This window comes from Cupressus sempervirens, chromosome 7 (assembly GCF_028749045.1).
Source record: "Cupressus sempervirens isolate cs-2001-9-10 chromosome 7, ASM2874904v1, whole genome shotgun sequence".
Taxonomy (NCBI): Eukaryota; Viridiplantae; Streptophyta; class Pinopsida; order Cupressales; family Cupressaceae; genus Cupressus; species Cupressus sempervirens.
The window spans coordinates 888,228,331-888,251,011 of NC_143124.1; positions in this window are offsets into that span (position 1 = coordinate 888,228,331).

The window sequence follows — 22,681 nt, forward strand, 5'->3', positions numbered from 1 at the left end:
TATCACCTATTAGAATGATTCAACTATGATCCTTTGGTTAGCACCTTTACAATTGATGTAAGTTCTTATCCTTTCTATTTGAACCTTGATCCTCCTAATTAGATATGTCTCCTCTATCCTTTCACTTCTTTAATTTGTTCTTCTCAAACTGATTTTGTAATGCATATCTCTGGCATAGCTATCTCAACCACGATGAATGTCCTCTAAACTCTTAGCATTCATCTCCTCACACACACTCTATACTTCTTAGGGCTTAGCCTTGTTTTATAAACATTTTTGGTGTTGGATTAGCTAAGAATCAATGACTATGGTTGATCCTTATTTCTACCTAATGTTTTCCTTATTTTGATTGGTTATATGTATTGTATAGGAATTCGTACTATGACTCGATACTTATCTTTCATAATCATAAAATATGATTAAGTCAGCCCAAAAATATTTTACATAGAATTTTGTGCCATTACAAACATTTATGTCATAAATTTTTCACTCAACATCCAAAGGCACTAATCCTCGACCTTCAATATGTTGTTGATTTTGTAACTCGAACTTCTAAATAGCTCGACACACTTTATTTGCTCGACATCAAAATCACTCAAAACATACTTTTTACTCAGCTTCCTTTGTTGGATTAGAACTTCAATGACTCAGTACACATTGACTACTTGGCACCTACTAGTGCTCAACATTAACTTTTATATTGCTGGACATGTACTATCTGAACAATTATGCTTGACAACATTTGATCTTTGCTAAAAAATGACTAAGTATTTTGTCACTACTTTGTCAAAACAAATCTAAGTGTAAGAATTTCCCCCTTTGACATGGGTGGAAATTTTTTTTTTTCATAGCATATACATTCTTATCTCATGCATAATTTAGATAATGTTGCTTCACTACTCAGCTTCAATACAAAACTTAAAAATTTTCAAAATTTGCGAAATTGTTGAATATCCTTTATACCTATACATCCATTACTCCCCCTAAGTAAAATCTTCATTTTTGTTTCTATATTTATTACTACTAGTAAGTATATATCCAAAACTTCTTCATATCCCATATCCTAAAAAGAAAAACTTCATAATCCCCCTTTTTTGACACTTATGTCATTTAGATTGTACACTAATAGTGTGTTTATCTAGGAATGGTTTGTGTAGTTCCATGAAAATCTTTAACACTACATCCTAGTTATTATATGCTACATCTATTGAATGAATCTATCAAGATTAGCAACTAGGTCAACTAAGCCTTCATGTGTAGAAAGTTGCCAATCTTTTTTCATCAAAGTATCTATCACTGATTAGAGTAGATCTAATATTAACATCTAGTGTAGGGTACCTATGCAAGGACAAGGAGCCAGGGTCTACATCAACCAACCAAGATGATAAGAACAATGATTTGATCATGTTAGATATTGCTCTTGGTCACTTGTAAAGGGAATTGCTTTAGGATTTTTTACAAATCTGGATTGCATTAGTCTTATATGACCCTTAGTTAGGAGTCTTTGCTAGTTTTGTATTAAACAAGGCTTCCATGCTCTAAAAAATAAGTTTTAATTATGTTTACTTCTTATATTAATCTTATAGGAAGTTTAGGAGTCAGTTTTGTTGTTTGTAAGGAAAAAATATACTTTTTGGAAAAGTTGCTAATTACCTACTTTTAACCAAGAAGTTGCAAAAACATGAAAAATACCTCCAATAGTCCAAAATGTGATTTTATCCATTGGAGGAAGGATATTTAAGGTCATTTCATCTCTTGCTTGTTCGAGAGCACTATTGTATGAAAGAATTTACTGATATCAATAAAGTAAACTCTATTTTGTGCAAAAATCCACTGTATTTGGTGTTGGTACAATTCTGTTCAAAATTTTTTGAAGTTCAAAAATGATATGGTTGGATAGAGCAAGGAGTTATCATGTTATAGAAATGTATTTTAGTCATTTCATTAAGTAAGGTAGAAGTTACATTCATCCTTGCAAAAGTCATCTGTTAAACCCTTAAATCTATGGTATCCATCAAAGATAGAGCCATAACTTGACTTTTCACTAGTAGATTTGTACAGGGATCAAGTTAGGATGATGACCAAATAGATTCTGAAAGCACAGACTAGGGAAGTAATGCTTGTTATTTTTCCTTCCTTGCCCTAGGCTAAATATCCCTCTATATTTAACAACTAGGAATTGAATTTGGAGGATTAGATGAATAAGAAATATTAATTTGGAAAAGAAATGATGAAACTAGTGTAGTTTTGGGTTAGATACTCCATTAATGTTAGTGATCCGATTCCATGTACCTATTTTAGATTAGTTCCTTAAGAAACCACATCCAATTAGGCCTATTGGGTTTGTGAGTCTTGAGACCATTTTGGAATGCTAGAGTAGGTTTGGAGTCTATAACTTTGTAGTCTCTACAAACATCCAAAATGGTATTAGAATCCATAATTTTTTCCGAAGTCTTTTAGAGAAAGATTATGTTATTTGTGAAATGTCAAATTAGGAGGGCTAATAGCACTTTAGGCCTAAAAGTGCAGTTTTCTAAATTTCACAGTTTGGAGATTGGTAGAGAAAGTTTATTGTAGGATCTTTTCAAGTGTGATCCATTGTTAGTGTAGACAAGGAGTTGGACCTTCTAGCCTTTGCATTTACACATTTGGTATATCAAGCAATTTCCTCAAACATTTATGCAATATTCCAATTTTGGGAAAGACCATATTTTACTGTTGACACTGTACATCAAGTGGTATTAGAGCCACTTTTATTTTGATTTAGGAGTCTTTATAAGGACAAGATTTCTAAAGGTCAAGAAGGGGATAGAGAGATCCCTTTAAGGGTGACCAAAATGGAGTTGGCCAAAATAGTAAAGGAGCAAATGGTAGATAGTAGAGTAGTTAGGGCTTAGAATAGAGCCATGAGAAGAGAATTGGATAAGTTGAGAGGGTAGGTAAGGAAAAGAGATATTGAAGAGTCAAAGGTAGAAGAGGTGGAGAAAGAAGATGCACCTAGACTAGTAGATATGTAAAAGGATCAAAGGGCTATGCTTGTGGGCCTAGAGAGGTTAGGGAAGAAGGATAAGGGAGACCTACCTATGTTCCATGGTAAGTTGGAACTATAGGAGTACATGGATTGGCTAGAGGCCTTTGAAAATCACTTTGAATGTGATGACATACCTAAAAACTAGAAGATTAATATTTCTACTTCCAAATTGAAGGGACTAGCCCTTAGCTGGTGGAACTTAATGCAAAATGAGAGGGAAAAATAAGAGAAGGCTCTCATATCAACTTGGAAGAGGATGGAGGAGGAGATCAAGAAGCAATTCATCCTAGAGGACTATGAGATCATGGTTCATAGGAAGCTACAAAACATAAAGTAACATGACCTAGATGTAAGTAACTATACCAAAGAATTCAAATTCTTTATCTTTGAAGGAAAGAATGGGTGAGAGTGAGAAACAAAATATGGCTAGGTACATAAATGGTCTTAAGTGTAGTATTCAAGATGAATTCTCTCTAGTTCCTCTGGACTCTATTTATAAATGTTTTCAATTGGATCTAAAATTTGAGGATAAACAAAAGAGGAAGGGAGATCAAAATAATAGAGGATGAAGAGGAGGAAGCTTCAAAGGAAGGGGTACGTTTCAGAATATAAACTTTAACAAAACTCAAGGATAGCCAAGAAATCTAGACTATGAGATGGAAAACTCCCCAAGGAGAAACTCTAGAGTTGGTAGAGGTAATAATAGAGGACGATTTGGAGGTAGATGACAAGGTATCTTCATAGATAAGTGCTTCTCTTGCAATCAAGTTGGTCACCAATCCTTTAGGTGTCCCAATGATACAAATGCCAGTGGAAATAATTAGTGGGGTGATAGGAGGATCTAATTCACACATGAGGCACAAGAAGATGACTACCAAAGTACAACCTCCTAACACACCACACAATCAAGGTTTTCTGATCTAGAACAAGGTGAGTACATAATTTTTAGTATGACTTTGTTAAAAGAACTAACTAAGGAACCACAAAAAGGGATGTCATTATTCAAGACTAACTATAGGGTGAATGAAAAAGTATGAAAAGTTATTATAGACAATGGCCTTACTCAAGACCATACATTCACATAAATGATTAAGAAAATTGGACTCAAAACAATTCCTCACCCCACACCCTATAAAGTAACTTGGTTAAACAAAGAGTAGTAGACTGTGGTAGATGAACAATGTTGGGTTGAATTCCAAATAGGAGAGTATAGAGACAAAATTTTGTGTTAAGTTGTGGGTATGGATGCATGTCATCTTCTTCTTAGAAGGCCTTGGCATTTTGATGTGGATGCCCAAAATGGGGGAAAGAAAAATGTCTACACCTTAACCAAAGATGGAGTTAGTTATAGAATGAAGCTCTTACCTGATAGTGAGAAGGAAAGAGTCTTAAAAAGTGATGTTCTATTGATAAGAGAGAAAGAATTATTAAAGATCCTTAAAGAGAAGGACACACCCTATTTTTCCATTGTGGTAAAACCAAAATTAGAGCATAAGTTAAAGATTAAATGCCAAGAACCTTTGAGGAATGGAGGACCTAATGAAGTGCAAGAATTGTTTTAGTATTACTAAGGAATAGTAGCAGATGAGAAATTAGATTCCTTACCACCCAAGAGGGACATAAGCCATTGTATAGACATAATCTCAGGTACCACATTACCAAATAAAGCTTCCTACAAACTAACTCTAGAATAGAGCACTGAGATTGCAAGACAAATTAAAGGGTTACTAGAAAAAAGGATTCATTAGAAAAAGTATAAGTCCTTGTATAGTTTTTGTAGTGTTAGCTCCCAAGAAGGATGGTACATGGAGACTATGTACATATTCTAGGGCTACCAATAGGATAAAAATAAGATATAGGCTCCTATGGCTAGAATGGAGGACATCATGGATTGCCTAGGTGGAGCAAGCTATTTCTCTAAGATTGACCTAAAGAGCAGTTACCATAAAATAAGAATAAGGGAAGGGGATGAGTGGAAGACAACCTTTAAGACCAATGAAGGCTTGTTTCAATGGGTAGTCATGCCTTTTGGCCTCTCAAATGCCCCTGGTACCTTCAAGAGGCTAATGAATGAAATCCTCAAACCCTTTATAAACCTCTTTGTAGTAGTCTACTTGGATGATATCCCAATCTTCATCAAGGATAGGAGTGAAAATTTAATAAACCAAGACATGGTATTGAAGAGATTACACGAAGAGCATCTAAAGATAAATTTGAAAAAATGCATGTTTTTGTAGGAGGAACTAATATTTTTTGGTTTTTTCATCTCTAAGGGACACTTGAAGATGGATCCTTCAAAGGTGGAGGCTATTCTCAATTGTCCCACTCCAAGATCTGTAGGTGAGGTCAAAATTTTCCATGGGCTAGCAAGATTTTATAGTCAATTTATAAGGTACTTTAGTGGATTTTGTGCTACAATGATAAATACTATTAAAGAGGGGAGGAAATATCAGTTTGTATGGATAGATGAAGCAAATAGGTCTTTTCAATACCTTAAAACAAAGGTAGCAAAACAACCCATACTATTATTGCCAGATTTACACAAAGTGTTCACCATTGATTGAGATGAAAGTAACAAAGCTACAGGTGGTGTTTTAAGTTAGGAAGGTAGGCATGTGGCCATTTACAGTGAGAAGTTAGATGAGGCTAAGAAAAATTGCTCAACTTATGACTTAGAAATGTATGCCATGGTCACTTAAGAAATGGAGGCACTACCTTTTACCAAAATAATTTTTTATTTATATTGATAACCATGCTTTGAGCTTCTTAAGTAGATAGGAAAAGTTGAATTGCAAGCATATAAAATGGGTAGAGTACTTGTAGGCATTTAATTTCACCATCAAGCATAAGAAAGGGGTGGCTACCAAAGTAGCAGATGCCCTAAGTAGGATAAATGTTACCATTTGGGAGATCTAGTTGGAGATTGTTGGCATTTTAGCACTTAAGGACATGTATCAAGGGGATGAAGACTTCATGACTACATATAAGGTTTTTCTAGAACTTGAGGACATGTATCACAATGAATATTCTATTTTTCTCATTCAAGAAGGTCTTCTCTTTAAAGGAAATTAGTTATGTATTCCTAAAAACTCCATAAGGAAAAATATAATAAAAGAAAAACATTGCGGTAGCCTATCATATCACTTTGGCCTAGATAATACTCTTGAATTAGTAAGGAGATTTTTGTTGATAATTGGCTAATGAAGATATGTAATTGTTGTCATTTATGGCCGCTCATGATGTACATGCTTATAGGACTATTTTGTATGTAACTTGTTACCGACATCATATTATGACTAGTTAAGTTAGATGGAGGTATTATACATGTTTATGATAACATGTATAGCCTGACATTAGCATGGACTATATGGAAAAGAGATATTCATGTTTTACTAGTGAAATAGGACAACAAAATTAGAGGAAAGGAATTATTTTATTTACAAAATAATTACTTGACCAATTAGTGCTAACATTCTAGATGTTTACTCTAATTTGGAAAAGTATATTGTGGTCCTAGTAGACATCATAGTAATTTGTCTAAAGGGATGTTATTTATGCAAAGGACATCTTGCAATAAGAAGTGTAATTGGTAAGTTGTGCAAGAAAGTGATATATTGTGATATGCAAACTTTTTGTGAAAGCAATATATGCAAAGTTGATTTTGTGATTCAAGATCAAACTAAGAATCTATATTCCTAAAGATTGATTACTTTTTTGGGTAGTGATCTCTTCTTGTGATTGGAAGTGCATGTTTAGGAAGTGGGCTCATCTTGTAGCTATTGTACAACAACACCTAACTAGGTTGGAATCTCATAATAGGGATTCAAAGTCTCCTAATATGGACTCTATAACAAATTTTTTCATTAACTCCTAACAGGGTCCATCCTCTAACAAGGAACATATATATTAGTATATTATCTAGTGGGTATCATCCCTATCAGGTTTTCCCTTGGCTAGGGTTTCTCTAGTTAACAAAATATGTTGTCATGAGTTATCTTTATGCATGGTTACATTATAAAAAATAGTCCACCAAGATAACTAGGGGGGGTTGAATAAGTTATCTAATAATTAAAACATTTATCTTCCTTAAATAAACTTAACCATTTAACCAATGTAAACAACAACCATACAAATATGTACATAGTCAATTACATTGGATATGTTGACTAGGAAAACGCTTGATCAAATGAAAAACCCTAGTAGGAGTGATGCCCACAAGATGATGTAATAATATAAATATTCCTTATCAAAAGATGGACCCTATTAGGAGTCTATTAAAACATTTAGTACATAGAGTCCCTCTCAGAAGAATTTGAATCCTTGTTAGGAGATTCCAACCCTATTAGGAGTTGTACCAACCCTGTTAGGAGTTGTAGTACAATGTATACAAGATGAGCCCATTGCCCAAACATGGAACTTAAACTACAAGAAGAGCTCACCACACAAACAAGTAATTTACTATTATGTTCTTCTTTCCTTTATTTTGTTAACCAAACCAATAACTATTAGACCTTGTAGACTAGGTAACAAACTTTGGATCCAAATATCAAACCTCAGATCACTCAACAAAACCTCAGCAATGAAGTTTCCTTTATTTCTACACTGCTCTACTCAACTTTGCATTTTTCTCTTGTGCTACTTACAAAATTATTCACATCCATATCATGGTAAAGGAAAATGTCTTTCTTTTATATTGAGTCCATAAAAGAATTCCTAGAGTCGGCTACTAGGCCTTCTCAATTAATCATTATAAGACCACATTAAGAACACATTACGCTTAGCGATAACATTAATCTTCTACCTTACAACTTGAATGTCTTTTCATACACCTAATATTATGATAAAAAAACCTAGCCATGTCATCATCAATATGTATTATTAATATCTTTGACCTCAATTCTTAGAATAAAAATTCTACTAAGAGATATAACAAGTTTACTAGAATATGCCTCTGTAAACTTTATCTCAGAACATACATCACCAAAACATACATAAATTCTTCCAGACTTATCACTTCATCCTATGTTAACTACATGTACTAGATACTTATACTTATCTCCCATAACCTCAGATAGTGAGAATACTCAACTAGAAATCCATACCAACTTGATCTTGTAGAAGTTGTGAAAACTAACTTCATAGATCACCAAGAACACTTGCATGCAAATAACCTATACTAAAGAGAAACCAAAAAAGGAAAAAATAGAGCTTGAAAATCCTCAATGATGTGAGAACAAAATTGTATATCAAGTTATGAAAACAAAAAGTACAAAAATTCAACCTTAAAGGTGAACGAAACCCTAAAGGGAAAGAAAACTATGTTTGCATATTATAATTAATATAAAATATTAATTATATGCACCTAAAAGTAAGCTTAAGTAGACTATAGTAATAGATGACCTAATTAACTAAATCAACATGATTTAATTAATAGGCATAAATAAATAGTTACTCTAACACCCCCTCTTAAGCAAAGCTTAGGCGGTAAGCTAACCTAGCAAAGCTATGAAAGTAGGAAAATGGATCTCGACAACAAGGATTGATTAGGTACCCAAAACAAGGAAATCTCTACAAATCAGAGACAAAGGAGAAAACCTAGTGGGAAAAACCCCTCTCCAAAAATAGATAGAAAAAAAATGTTGGAAAAATATGAAGGAAGGCCTCAACTAGACCCCCCAAGGACAACTTATGTAACCCCAAGCATAGACCACAACTAAAGATAGCGAGGTGATGCAAATGACTTGGTGAAGATGTTTGCAACCTAGGTATCAGTGGAAATATACTCCAAAGAGAGAACACCATCCTAGATCAGCTGATGGATGAAATGCATATGAAGCTCAATGTGTTTAGTGCACTAATGCTCCACCAGGTTGTGGGAAATGTGAATAGAACTCTAATTATCGCACCACAAAACAATGGGACAATTAGGAGGAAAACCAAACTTAGTCATCAACTATTGAAGCCATAAAATCTATTGACTAGCAAGCACTACTACTCTAAACTTAACCTCTATAGATGAAAGTGTGTGAGCATGCTACTTCTTGCATGACCATGTGATAGGACTAGAGCCAAGACAAAAAACAAAGCTAGAAGTAGACTTTCAATCATCAACATCATTGGCCCAATATGAGTCAATGTAGCCAATAATGTGAGGAGTCCCTAAGGTTTATTGAATGCCATACATAAGGGTGCCCTAAATATGTCTCAAAATACACTTGGCAGCTTCATAATGACTGTCATGAGGCTCATGTGAAAACTAAGAGACAAGACCAACTACAAAGGAGAGATCAAGACAAGTGTGGGTTAGGTACAATAAGCTGCCAACCAAATGCTGGTATAAAGTGGGATCCATTGAAGGTAAAGTGTAGGAGGTAGAAAAAGTAACACCTGACTGAAAAGGTGTGGGAGTAGACTTACAATCAAGCATGTCAAAGCATTGAAGCATTTCAAGAGCATACTTCTGCTAGTAAATAAAGATTCCAATAGAGGACTAAATAATTTGGAGACTAAGAAAATAGTGTAAGTGACCAAGATCAGTGATCTCAAAATATTTGATCAATGCTCATTGAACATCCTAAATCATAGAGGATGAGCTACCCATGAGAAGAAGGTCATCAACATATATCACAATGATCAAAACCTTAGCCTCAAGATGATGAATGTAGATTGTCAGATTGGAATGGAAGTGGGTGAAGCCTATAGAAAGTAGAAAGGAGTTCATCTTCTCATACCAAGTATAAGGGGCCTATTTGAGACCATAAAATGAGCATTAAAGTTTACAAACCAAGGAGGAATCTTGCACAAATCCCTGTGGCTGATCCATGTAAATCTCCTAAATGAGATCACCATGCAAGAATGCATTATTCACATCCATCTAAAAAATGGGCCATCCTTGTGAAGCTGTGAGGGATAAGACAAGGAAAATAGAGTTCATCTTGGTGATACAAGAAAATGTCTTAGTGTAATCAATACCCTCAACTTGGGAAAAACCATTCACAACAAGATGTGCCTTGTGCTTATCAATAGAACCATCAATAGCAAACTTAGTATGAAACAACCATTTGCATCGCACTAACTTTCTTCCCTTAGGAAGAGAACAAAGATCCCAAGTATGATTCTTCATCAAAGAAGAATACTCCTCCTGCATTGCACTATCCCACTTAGAATGTCCAGTCACTACTGCAAATGTTTGAGGATCATCACAAATAGCATGATTAAGAAGACTGGAACTTGCAATATGAGATCGGGTGCGACGGTAAGTGGAAGGTTCACCAGCTAGAGATCCTACAGCCTCAACTATAGCTCGAGACCATTTAGGAATTTGGGGAGGACCTTTTGTTGGAGGTAAATGGGGATCACCAAGATCATCATCCTTGTCATCTAAAAAAGAGATTTGAAAGGATGAGGGAGTAGTGGTAAGTGAAGTAGACTCTAGAGATAGGGTATCTACTATAGGAAGGCACTCATCAAACTAGAAAGCCAATCAAAATAGGACCTCTCTGGAATTAGGATCAAACAACTTGTTGGCCTTAACTTCCTCATAGTAGCCAACAAAAATGAGGTTTCATCTCTTCCACTCCATTGCTCTGCTCTGAGCATCAGGTACAAATGCCCATGCTTCACTACCAAAAACTCAGAATGAAGATACATTAGGCTTGACATGATACCAAGCCTCCTCAAGAGTCATATGTCAAAAAACCTTGTGAGGCATCTAATTCTAAATATAGTTGGCACAATTGACTACCTCTACCCAAAAAGACAAATCTATGGACCTAGACTAAACCATACAATTAGCCATCTCTTGAAGTGTTATGTTCTTTCTTTCTTCCACACCATTTTTTTAATGGGTGTAGGGCACTAAAAACTAATGCTAAAGACCATGTTCAGAGAAAAAAATCCCTGAAAGATTGATTCACATAACCCCTCATTATCTATTTGTATCTACCAAATATAAAGACTAAACTTCTTCTCTACAAATTTCTTAAAGACTCAAAATGAATCAAAGACATTAGACTTGTACTTTGAAAAGTACACCCATGTACATCTGGAGAAGTCATTAATGAAAGTAAGCACATATCTAGCACTGGAAAAAGGAGTGGGAAATGACATGAGGTCACTATAAATCACCTCCAATGGTGCCAAAGCACGAGTGGCTCATCCATGTGGAAAGTATCCCTATGTTTTTGTCCACGAGTACAACCTTGATAAACACCATCTGTGCATGAAATCTAAGGAAGCCTAAGAACAATTGCCTATGTTCTCATCTACTAAAGATGTCTATAATTGACATGGCCCAAATGCTCATGCCAAAGTCTACTTACTAAATTTTTATATGCTACGAGATAGGGACCTATGTCATCAGAAGACTCAAATCCATCAAATCATTAGAGGTGAGATGTAGAGTGAACACTCCCAGTAGCCACAATCAACTAAGAATCAAGTAAGTCTCAAATAACCACATCATGTGGTGACAACTCAATTTTATTACTAGAGCCAAAGTGGAAAATCTAAAAAATAGACAATAGGTTTGTTGAGATGTCAGTGACAAAAAGAACATCTTGAAGAGAACCCCCAACTAATGCAATAGAACCAAAACCCACCACTAAAAGATGTGATGAGTTTCCAAAAACAATCTATGAAGTAGCACAAGGAGCAAGTGAGGTAACCAACTATTTAGTGTTTGTCATATTGTGAGAGGCATCAGAATCAAGAATCTAGGCAGGCCCAAAAGTCATAGCTCATGTAGTAAGAGTGTGACCTTTCCCTATAAGGGGTGATGAAGAGTTAGGAGCTAAAATGTGATGCTCCTACATGGCTTCCTCTAAAGCCTCCAAATGTTTCCAACACATAGAAATGAGATGTCCATCCTTTTCACAAAAATTATAGTTATTAGCTGATTTATTCTTAATCTTGGAGGTAGACTCAATAAAATTCAAAGTAGATTTACCCTTGGAAGTGTTAGCTAGAGGTTTAGAATTAGTTTTTGGTTTATCTTTCTTTGGTTTGGCTTTCTGTTTTGGTTTTCCCTAAGAAGTTTGAGCAACCAATGCTTGGTTGGAAGAGCCAAAGGCATTCACCTATTGGATATTTTTCTACTCCTATGTCAACTAATCACAAAATATCTCAAAAGAAGGAAAATGATGTCTATTACCCAAGGCATCCATAGTGGAGTAGAAAATTGAAGAAAAGATCTGATACTATCCTTGCAACTTTGAGATTATCAAAAAAATACACTCATCATCTGTTTTCTTTTTCCCACACCCCTAAAAAATTGTACACAAAGGTTTGAACTTCATCAAGAAGTCATCAATGGTGGGGAAACTAGTAGGTATTAAAGAAGTCAACTCTGCATCAAGTTGTAGTGCCTAGAACTCATTCACTATGCCAAACAAGTTATGAAACTTGGTCCAAATAGTCTGAGGAGTGATCAAACCATCCACAAGAAAGAGTATTATTAGTCACCATAAAAATTACTATGTTAACATCAATGAAAAACTTAGTCATGAATGTAACATATCATCATATTAGCATATCTATAATACTCCCCTGTAGAAATATCATTAGCATTCATGCTTCTAAAAATCTCTTAGCAATATCCCCCTTTGGCATTGATGGAAACATAGATGAAAAACATCTATTTCTAGGAATACCAACAAAAGACTGTTCATCTTAATTTTTGAATCCTCCTCATTAACCATTCTCCCCCATTGATATACCTCAATGTCTTTTTCATCAAACTATCATTCCATGTTGTACATCTTTTGGACATGTTGATCTTCCTCATGATCTTCTCATGATGTTTTTCATACCAAACTTCTCCTCCATTGACATTAATGTCAAAGGTTTTAGTGACCATCAAACTCTAGAACTAATAATTCTTACTACCTCAAGTGTCCAAAGACACTATTCAAAAAAACATCCAACAAGATTCCTAGATGACTCTATCCATAGCAGATACTCCCCCATATAGGAAGCATCAACATTCAGTCCAAACAATAATGGTGCTCTATTACACTGGACTGATGCACTCTTGCATCACTTACTCTAATGTAAGAAGGGGCATAACCCCTAACATACCTCACAAATATTCAAAAGTCTCTTTGAAAATAGGTTTAGTAAATATATCTACAATCTACTCTTTTGTGTGTTAGCATGAATGCTAATGCTATGGGGGAGCATTGCATAACATTGTTGTAATGTATTTATAACTATGTTTTTCATTGATGACAACATAGTAATAAGTTTGTAAAAGATTGATAGAGCAACAGACTATGATTTCTATATTGAGGACATTATATTACTTATTTGATATTGTGTAGTTACTAGCACATACTACATTGTGTATCTGCTACATGGGCAAGTGCATAGAGCTTGAATCAATAGTATACGAAAGATATGATTGATTTACGAAGAACTATATAGAAATAGAACACCAAGTAAGCAATTCCTATTGCATGGTTGCTATAGCTCATTATAATTGTAGTGAAGGGTTGCATAGTGAAATGGCGATAGTTTACTAATAGTTGATGATATCATAGAGTGCATATGTATGGAAGTCACACATGTGAAATTTTGTGTATAACTGTGAGCCGACAACATTAATTAAATGCGTATTTCATTTAATTAACATATAATAATGAAGTATGAGGCTGAATCAAGGATTTATTAATTAAGTGTCATATAAATGAAATATTTTTTTCATATTTTAGAGATATGGAAGTGAATAAAACTTGTGAATTACTAGTAGAAGAGTAGAGTGACATACTAATGTGTGTAAGTGACCTTAAGAGTTACTGTTACTGATCACAAAGTTTTAGAAGTGATTGCATGATCAGAAGGTGAAAAAGTTCAACATACTAGATAAAGGAAGAAGTAAAAGCCTATTACACATCTATTATTCTAAAATGAATAGTACCAAGGTCAATTGGATAGTGGGTTTGTTAATCTAATCTTGAAGCTATTTGCATAGTGGGTTCAGCTGCCTTCCACAACTCTTAATAGTGTTGTAATCTCCTAATAGGGATTCAAAGTCTTCTAATAGGGAATCTTTGTACTAAATGTTGTAATAGACTCCTAATAGGGTACATCCTCTAACAAGGAATATTCATATTAGTGCATCATTCCCATTGAGGTTTTTCCTAGTCAACATATCTAGTGTAATTGTGTATAAGTATCCCTTTATGGTTATTACATTGGTTGATTGATCAAGATTGTTTAAAGAGGACATTTTTTTTAATAATTACATAACTAATTCACCCACCTCAGTTATATTGGTGGACTATTGTTTCTAACAATTGGTATCAAAGCCACGGGTCCTTGATGAAAAAGTTTAATAACTTTGGGAGATCCATGTCAAACATGTTTAGAAAAGAAAGTATAAGATTTGATGGCACAAATTACAATAGCTCAAAGGATAAAATGAAGACTCATCTTTTGTGCATGGGTCCAAGGTATTGGCTTGTAACTAAGGCACTTGAAAATATTGTAGAAGAAGACAATCTTGAAAGTTGTATTGAGGAATAGAGAGAAGTATTCATGTGCAACATAAGGGCAAGAGAAGCAGTATTGTTAGCTCTACCTAAAAGTGAGTATAGCCAGGTAAAACAACTTAAAACATCTCATGAAATTTGGAAAACCTTAGAAGATAATTATGAGGGTGATACACATGCAAAAAGAGTTAGATTACAAAATCTGTATTTCGCATTCCAAGATACTAAAATGATGGAACATGAATTTGTAAGAAGCTATATTGGCAAAATATTTGAGATTTTTGTAGGAATCACATCTTTTGGTGGAAAGAAATCTGATGATGAATTAATATGGAAGATCTTGAAAAGTCTGACACCACCTTTCAAGAGAATAACATAGATGATTTGGGTAATGTTACCTCGTACCACTAATTTCACCAAAGAAACATTTCTTGGTAGATTGGAAGCTAAAGAATTTGATCTGAAACAATATGGAGAATTAACAAATGTTGAGATAGCATTTAGTGCATTTAACATTAAACCTAGTCTAGCAAGGAACATAAAAGCACAAGGAGACATTGCTAGCAGTAGCAAGTCTATTGAGGAAAAGATCTAGGAAGGAGTGGTTCTTCTTGTGGAAAGAGAAAAAGATGGTAAGAATATCTTTAAATGTTGGACATGTAATGAATATGGTCATTATGCATCTAAGTGTCCCAAAATAGAAAAAAAAGAATAATGGAAGATTCAAATCTAGAAGACCTAAAAGTTGTTTATATGCTAATGAAGAAGAAGAGGAAGAAGAATCTGATCAAAACAAAAGTGAAGATGAATTAGAATTCATAGCTATAAAGGAAGATGATCTTGACAGAGAAATTAGAGAAGAAAGTGTACTGATCTCACAAGTTGAAAGGAAATATTGGATCATTGATAGTGGTTGTTTACATCACATGATTAGTGATATGAGAAAATTTGTCAAATTCAGAAGCCACGATAGAGGAGTTGTTAGAGTAGGGAACAATGCAACCTGCCACATTACAGGAATTTGATCTATCATACCAGATGGTAAAACAATTATTGATGATGTTTATTTTTTTGATGGACTGAAATATAACTTATTAAGTGTTGGACAACTTATGGACAAAGGTTACCAAGTGTAGTTTGGTAATGACACATGCATTATCAAGAAAAAGGAAGGAAAACTACTTGGTACTAGCACAAGAACCAAAGGTAATGTATTTTAGTTAAACTCCACTGAAACAACATGTTTGGTACCTAAAGTTGACAACAGTTGGTTATGGTACAGAAGATTTTGTCACATTAACTTTGATAACATTGTGAAAGGAAGTAATACACTTGTTGTGAGAAATTTACCTAAAATCACTAAGCCCACTAACATTATTTGTAAGGAATGTATCTTGGCTAAGCAGAATAATGTCTCATTTCCTAGCAAGCACTTTGGTACTACACAAAAGCTAGAATTGGTTCATACAGATCTGAGTGGTCTTGCAAGAACAAGAGGATTCTATGGAGAAAGATATTTTATGATTTTTGTTGATGATTTTACTAGAATGATATGGGTAGCTTTTTTTAATAAAAAATTAGAAGCATTTGAGAAATTTGAGATATTCAAGAACAAAGTAGAGAACGAATCTGGAGTTAAAATCAAAAGATTAAGATCGTATAGAGGAGGAGAATTCACTTCTAGAGAATTCAATATCTATTATGAAGAGCATGGAAATAGGAGACAACTATCTTCACCCCATATGCCTGAGCAAAATAGGATTGCTGAAAGAAGCAATAGATCAATTGCTGAAGTAGCAAGAGCTATGTTATTTGAGAATGATGTACCAAAATCCTTTTGGAGAGAGGTAGTCAATACAACAGTATATACACTAAATAGAGTACAAATTAGAAAAGGTATGGAGAAAGCATCTTATGAGATATGGTTTGGTCACTCACCATTAGTCAAATATTTTAGGATATTTGGAAGCAAATGCTACATCAAAAGAGATGATGATATCAGTATGTTTGATCCAAGGAGTGATGAAGGTAGGTTTCTTGGCTATTCATTAAAGAGTAAATCTTACATATGTTTCAACTATAGAACAAAAGTATAGTAGAGTGCAAAAATATGAAAATAGATGAAAATTTTGGCACTAAGGAAAAGATGATGGATTATAACTCTAATGGAGATGATTATCATGGGATGACCAATAGATGCAATGAACTATTTCTCAAGACTAACAATGACTTGCAGAATAATGTGCAAATAGAAGAAGTAAGAGAAGAATAGAGTGTAGTACCTGAAATAAGAGTTGAAGAAAAAATCCCACCCCAAATAAGAATGTAATGAGAAATCATCCTACTAATCTAATAATAGGAAGTAAAGAAAAAGGAGTAATGACAAGAAGTAGAATCAATGAAGAACTATGCCTAGTATCTCAAGTAGAACCAAAAAGTGTAGATGAAGCAATCAAGGATGATCATTGGATGAAAGAAATGGAAGAAGAACATCAATAAATAATAAAAAATCACACGTGGGAATTAGTTCCTAGACCCAAGGAAAAATTGTGATTGGTACAAAATGGGTATTCAAAAATAAAATGAATGAACAAGGAGAAGTAATAAGAAACAAAACAAGACTGGTATGCAAAGGCTACTCTTAGCAAGATGGAATTAACTATGAGGAAACATATGCACCTATATAAAGAATGGAAGTAGTTAGAATGTTCTTGGCATATGCAACAAATAAAAATTTCAAAGTATATCAGATGGATATTAAGTCAACATTCTTGAATGGAGAACTTGAAGAAGAAGTCTATATTGAGCAGCCAGAAGGATTTGCTTTGACAAAAGAGAAGGATATGGTTTGTAAATTAAAGAAAGCCTTGTATGGATTAAAGCAAGCACCTAGAACATGGTATGTAAGGTTAGATAAATAATTAGCAAAGCTTGGATTGGCTAAAGGAATAGTAGATAGTAACTTATACTTTAACAAAATAGAATATGGTTTGCTAATAGTTATTGTATTTGTTGATGATATCATTTTTAGAGGAAATGATGAAGCCATTAACAAATTCTTAGAACATATGAAGAATGATTTTGAGATGAGCATGATAGGGGAAATGAAATTTTTCTTAAGATTAAAAATTGTTCAAAGAAAAGAAGGAATCTTTATTTCTTAGACAAAGTATTTAAAAGATTTGCTGAAAAAAATTGGTCTAGAAAATTGTAAACTTGTTGGAACCCCTATGGTAACTAGTCACAAGTTATCAAGCAAGAATGAAACACCTACTATTGAACAAAAGAAGTATAGATCTATGATTGGAGAATTTTATTATCTAACTCATAGTAGACCTGATATAAAAAATGCAGTTGGAATTGTGGCAAGATTTTAGGTTGATCCTAAAGAATATCACTATGTATTAGTAAAAAGGACATTCAGATATCTGAAAGAGACATCTGATTATGGCATTTTGTATGAAAAAAGTAATGACTTTACTCTTTACACTTATACTGATGCTGATTGGGCTAGAGATAGGGATGATAGAAAAAGCACCAGTGGAGGAGAATTATTTATTGGTGGAAGATTGGTTTCTTGGCTCAGCAAGAAGCAAGATTGCACCTCACAAAGCACTGTAGAGGTAGAATATGTTGTAGTAGTGAACAACTATAATCAAGTCATATGGATGAAGCAGATGATGAAGGATATTGGAATTACATTTAGAGAACTTGTTATCATTTACTATGATAATTACGAGCATTGTTAACATGTCTAAGAATCCTATTTTGCATTCTAAGACTAAGAACATCTCTATAAAGTATCATGTGTTGAAAGAGAAAGTTATAGAGAAAGAAATCAGACTGGAGTACATTAACACTAAGGAATAGATTGTAGACATTTTCACAAAGGCCTAACCAAAGGATACATTTGAGTACCTAAGAGGTATGCTTGGGGTTATGCCCCTGCTTATTTTAGAATAAAAGATGCAAAAGTGCATTAGTCCAGGGTACATAGCATCATTATTAGACTGGACTGAATGTTGATGCTTCCTTAATGGGGGAGTGTCTATAGTGAATAGAGTTAGCAAATGACTCTTGGTAACTAGTAATTGGTATACAACAATGTCTTTAGATACAAAATTGTAAAGCAATAGATTAGCTTGTGGTCATGCTAATTATATGTTCAAGAAAATTGAACCATTTGTTTACTATCTTTGACATTGATGTCAATGGGGGAGAAGTATGGCATGAAAAACATTGAAATATGGGGGAGAAGTGTTGCAATGAAGGATTTACATGAAGCAAGATTTGATTGGTAAAGAGGATTTGAAAAGACTTGTTGGTATTCTTGGAACTAGATTTTTTTCATCTATGGGGGAGCATTGTAGAACATTGTTATGATGTATTTATAAATGTGTCTGTCATTGATGACAACATAGTAATAAGTTTGTAAAAGATTGATAGACCAACAGACTACAATTTCTATATTGAGGACATTATATTAATTATCTGCTTATGCACAATTAGCAAGACATACTACATTGTGTATCTACTACATGGGCAAGTGTGCAGAACCTAAATTGATAGTGTACAAAAGGTATGATTGATTTACAAAGAACCATATGAGTTTGTGTATAACTATGAGTTGACAAAATTAATTAAATGTGTATTTTATTTTATTAATGTATGATAATGAAGTATGAGGACAACTCAAGTATTTATTAATTAAGTGTGGTATAAAGAACAAATGTTTTCCATATTTTAGAGATATGGAAGTGAAGAAGACTTTCAAATTACTAAGAAATAGAGAAGAGTGACATACTAATGTGTGTAAGTGACCTTAAGGGTTATTGTTATTGATCATAGTTTTCTAGATCTAATTGCATGATTTAAAGGTGAAGAATGTTGAGATAATGGGTGTTGCACACATTGCATAATATTGTTATTTTATTATTTTATTTTATTATGTAATGTTGTGCCTAGATGGACGTGCAACATGTAAAGATTCCCATGGAATATTCTTGATGAGTTGTATTGTAACATTGTGATAATATTTTATGTAATTATTTAATATTGGGGAAAAGAATTAAATGCCCAATATTAAATGTGGGGTCAGTGGGTTAGGTAGCACATGGTTTTAGCACATGGTTTATGTAATACCATTTGGTGGTTTTGTGGGACTTGCTACTATATAAGCAACCACAAGGGTAGTTGTTGTAGAGAGAAAGAGAAAAAAGAGTGACAAGGAGAAGACAAAAGGCAAGAGTCGAGCAGGACAAGGCTTGACAAGTTAGCCAAGGGAGCATTTGTGAAGGTTGAAAGCATGGCATGGGATGTGTGGATTCATGCTTGTTCACATAGTTTGCTCGGTTGTGGCTATGGCCATGAAGGCTTCCATGGTTGTATGGCAATGATATTTTTGCTGAATAATACATGGTGATGGATGCTTTTGGAGGCTGGGTTTTTTCCCTCAATGAGGGTTTCTCATGGTATATCTTTTGTCACAATTTTGTGGGTATGTTGTCTATTCTCTTGCATGTGGATTTTAATTCTGTGTTTATTTCAGATCTATTATGGGTTATGTGGAAATGGTTATATTCTTTGTTTCCAAGTTTAATTACAAGTGGTATCAGAGCTATGGTTTTATTATTGTAACCCTAGATTGAATCCATGGGAATGCATGAGAGGATAAAAGAAAGGGCAAGATATATGAATGATTTATTGCAGATTTGAGGGTTTTGGATTTTTCGTTATGATGGGATGTTAAAATATTTGGGCATGTGAAATTGTTGGACAAAAAGATTTTTTTGGATGTTTCATTTAAATGAGGGTTTTGGGGCATAACTTGGGCATACGGAGTCAGATTTTGGGCTTCCAGTAGTCAACAGAAAGCTCTTGGAGAGCTCTACACATTGGTTCAAATTTGGTGTAGGTTTGGCATGATTTATTTGTTGATATATTGATCTGAATAGTTTATAGGTATATTTTTGACTATGGTAACATTATGAGTTTATGGCATTGGAGATTTAAGATTTGATGTCATTGTATACTCAGTTCATATTTTAGATTGGTCTCATGATGATATGGTTATCAGTGTTTGGTTTGGATATGTATGATGGCTTGTTGGATCTACAAGTTGTGCAGTGTTGTAAGTGGTCTATACTTATAGGTTGCATTTATAGCTTGGTTATGGGTTGTCTTTTCCCATTGATCTTTCATTATTGATGCATATTCAGATTGGTGGCTTGGATTTGGGTTGTCTATGCCCTAAGTCACATGATTGTATCTTCATGTAGAAGGGATAAGATGTTGTTACCAGGTACAGTCATGGTCGAGGATTGTGGTTGACTATTGTATGCTGACAGGTTGGACACTTTGAGAGACAGATGCTCGGTTCATGGATGTGATCATGGTGTCATGGTTTTTTGGCATGATATGATTGGTTATACAGGTGCATCCTTGATGTTGATTAGCTTAGATTTTTTGATTCGGTTATGGTCATATATCTTCTTAGTTGAGGATCATGGTTATTTGGTTTCTTTTGAGGAGCTCATGATGTGCACTTTGAGTTCTTTGATGGTTTAATGCCTTGGTTGATTCTCATGGTTAGAGGATGAGTTTTCATCATGATGTCATGGATAGCTTGGATACACGGTTTAGTGGGAGCTTGTGATAGTGATGGGGTGACAGTGCAGGATTAGTTCCTGGCTTGGTTTATATCTTCTTGGTTTGGAAAGGATGAATTTTATGATGCCATAGGTGACTTGGTACCACAGTTGAGTGGGAGTTGTTGGCATTGATATATTTATTGAGTGTTTGCAGATGTTGGAAGTTTGTCTTAGATCCTGTTGCTACAGAAGTGTCTTTGATATTTGCATGGTACACTTGTTATCTTCATTGTGTGTGGAGATGGTTCTTCTTGGTATGTGGAGATGGTTTTCTTCATGGTGTGTGGAGATGGTTGCATCTTGAGGACTCACAGGGTTCTTGGTAAAGATGTGGTTTATGCTTTTATTTGGCATGTTATCCTTGGTATGAGGATGGTTTCATTATTATGTCATGATATACTCTTGATACGCGTTTAGAGTTGTGACATGTTATAGTATGTTCATGTGGAGTATGTTATCTCTTTGGTTATGTTATCAGGTTTTTTTTTGTGCTCGAAATTTCAGTTGGTACAGGATTTTATGATCTTCTAATGCGACAGGTTGGATGGCTTTCTCTTTGGATGGCTTCTATGAATGTCCAGTGGGAGTGGCATAATAGGAGGTGAGATCATTCATGTTCGAGATGCTAGATACTTTGATTTTGTTGTGGGTACCAGGATGGAGCACTTGGTGTATTTTGATCCATGATGGTGGATGTGCTGGGAGGGATTGTTCCCTTGTTTATTTATGTAGCTATGGATTGACCCTATCCAATGTATACAACAAGTGGGAGATTGTTGAGATAATGGGTGTTGCACACATTGCATAATATTGTTATTTTATTATTTTATTTTATTATGTAATGTTGTGCCTAGATGGACGTGCAACATGTAAAGATTCTCATGGAATATTCTTGATGAGTTGTATTGTAACATTGTGATAATATTTTATGTAATTATTTAATATTGGGGAAAATAATTAAATGCCCAATATTAAATGTGGGGTCAGTGGGTTAGGTAGCACATGGTTTTAGCACATGGTTTATGTAATACCACTTGGTGGTTTTGTGGGACTTGCTACTATATAAGAAGCCACAAGGGTAGTTGTTGTAGAGAGAAAGAGAAAAAAGAGTGACAAGGAGAAGACAAAAGGTAAGAGTTGAGCGGGACAAGGCTTGACAAGTTAGCCAAGGGAGCATTTGTGAAGGTTGAAAGCATGGCATGGGATGTGTGGATTCATGCTTGTTCACATAGTTTGCTCGGTTGTGGCTATGGCCATGAAGGCTTCCATGGTTGTATGGCAATGATATTTTTGCTGAATAATACATGGTGATGGATGCTTTTGGAGGCTGGGTTTTCTCCCTCAATGAGGGTTTCCCAGGGTATATCTTGTGTCACAATTTTGTGGGTATGTTGTCTATTCTCTTGCATGTGGATTTTAATTCCGTTTTTATTTCAGATCTATTATGGGTTATGTGGAAACGGTTATATTCTTTGTTGCCAAGTTTCCTTACAAAGAAGTCTAATGTACTA